This window comes from Lucilia sericata, unplaced genomic scaffold (genome assembly GCF_015586225.1).
Source record: "Lucilia sericata isolate MDLA Ls3-8-SP2 unplaced genomic scaffold, ASM1558622v1 Contig000610F_arrow, whole genome shotgun sequence".
NCBI lineage: Eukaryota > Metazoa > Arthropoda > Insecta > Diptera > Calliphoridae > Lucilia > Lucilia sericata.
The window spans coordinates 272,524-274,726 of NW_023994617.1; the positions used below are offsets into that span (position 1 = coordinate 272,524).

The 2,203-nt window shown below is 31.5% G+C and overlaps 1 long non-coding RNA gene across 1 annotated transcript; it reads left to right on the forward strand.

Annotated features, from left to right (window-relative positions):
• The first annotated feature begins 400 nt into the window (after nt 1-400).
• LOC119606667 lies at nt 401-1,828 on the forward strand. The gene is made up of 3 exons (XR_005231668.1): nt 401-690; nt 767-1,495; nt 1,681-1,828. It is a non-coding gene; the product is annotated as an uncharacterized LOC119606667 (long non-coding RNA).
• The last annotated feature ends 375 nt before the right edge of the window (nt 1,829-2,203 follow it).

Consider the following 2,203-nt stretch of genomic DNA (forward strand, 5'->3'; position numbering starts at 1 on the left):
AATTACATATGTGAAAATTATTTACATATGTATATTCCATATTAATTAAAAAATCGTATAATGTGTTGTTTTCAAAATTTAATTAATGCCAAAAATTTATCGCTAACGAAGTAGTAGCGGGCAGCAAGCCAATTTTAGACACCGTTTTCATCCCTTCATTATCCGAATTTTTAAAAAGTACCGAAAGGATTTCTAATAGACTTTAATTATAATAGGATAAATTTAAAGTTTTATTTGCATGGTCATTTGTTTCGAACATAATAGGTTAAGAGAAGGTTCTATGGGGACAGTTTTTACCCTTTTAGCTCTAGATTTTTTTTAGATTTTAGTCTAGATTTTTAAAAAAAGTACCAGACACCTATCAATTATTTTTTTGTATAATAGAGGATACATTTGGAATTTTATTTATATCTTTGCTTCTTTAGGAGATATAAAGGATACTAATTTATCCTTTTTTACGTATTTCTTCCCCTAAACGTAATCCCTTCTTAGTGGATCTATACAATGCCAAAGGAACCTATAACCAAAATTTCATGATTCTAGCTTTAACGGTTTGGGCTGGGCGATGATGAATCAGTCAGTCAATCAGTCACGCAAGCCTTTTATATATAGATTGAGAGAAGGAGAATGGATAGTTAGCTGCTGGTTTCATACCTACATCCTGTACAAAAATATTTTAACAGATTAAAGGTGAGTCAGAATAATTATGAATTTTACGTACATAGTTGTTTAACTTATTAAAATTTTCGTCGGATATTATTATTAGTCTACTAAACCAGAATTCAACGAACACATAAATCCTATGTCGCAAAACAGAATTGGATGTAAAACCATTTCTCTTCTGCAGGGCGATTTAATACGATTAACCTTAGAATCCAATACGCATATATTAGGATACATCCCACCAACAAGGGCGGCTTTAATGACAGAACAATTCGATTTGAGATTTATATAATGCATACTAAGATCAACTTTGCTATATATTAATTGTGATGATCTTAAGGATCCAACCAATTGAGTACGGATATTACAGTCCTGTTCCAACAGGCCATTCAAAATGAAATTATATTAAAATCAAAAACCAATTCCTCATTTCTAAAGTTATTTTTCCATTATTGATACAGACAAAAGGATATCAAGTGATCGGAAGGAATAACTTCAAATAAACGTTGTTTTTCTTCTTTTATATTATGACGCAATAAATCTTGAAGGGTTCATTTAAATGATTCATATAGTGTGACAACTCTAAGGGATCTATAGTCGACATAAAGCCCACAATGGTTAGTACCGGAACCAAACATTGCAACAAAGTAGCAATCACCATATTTTGGCTCTTTGCTTGATAGAATACGAATTTCGACTAGCCACTACCGATGGGCGTCAACTTTTTTCTATTATGGATTATTTCATGGCAGAATAATTTGTCCAGTTTGTTTTTTCAACTTTAGCAGTCGTTTTCAAACAATAACAAAAAGCCATCACTATACCCCCAAAGGTAGGTAATAACAAGGAATATTTGGAAGTCAACAAGTATTTATCCTCTAATGTTTACATTTTAACACAATCATTAAAATAAAACTAAACATCTCTAGCATGATGTAATAACTTAGTGCATCCTGATCTCTAGTATATTTTCCCAAATAAAAGGTTTTTGAAAATACATATGATTATTACTTACAGAATATCAAGAAGATCTACATATGTCACATTTAAAGCAAAAAATGCAACTTTAACAGTCCATTAGCCCATTCCGCAAGAGCAACGCCATGTAGATAATCCGGATTAAATGAATACGAGATGACAAAAGTTAATTTATTTTCAATAGCAGTTGGCGTGGTAACATGGCAGCCAGCAGTTCGCAGCGGGAAAAAGTGGCAGTAAAGAGGCCTTCCTAAAGGCATTATACACTTATAATATGAGACTTTTGGTTACTTTTTCGATCTTTTACTGGTATTAATTAAACGTTTAATGAGAATATACAACATGGAACGATAAAGTGTTCTTCAAAGGTACTTTTTGAATTTTCTATAATATTGAACCTAGAAACATGAAATTGAACATGAAGGTCCACAGTTGTGTGAGTATCTAAATGCGATCTTTTAGTACTTTTTCGTTCTTCAACGAATACCTTTTATGTTTTCTTTAATATAGAGGACTTTTTGGGGTACTTTGTAGTTTTTCAAAGGGTGTTTTTTTTAGCTTT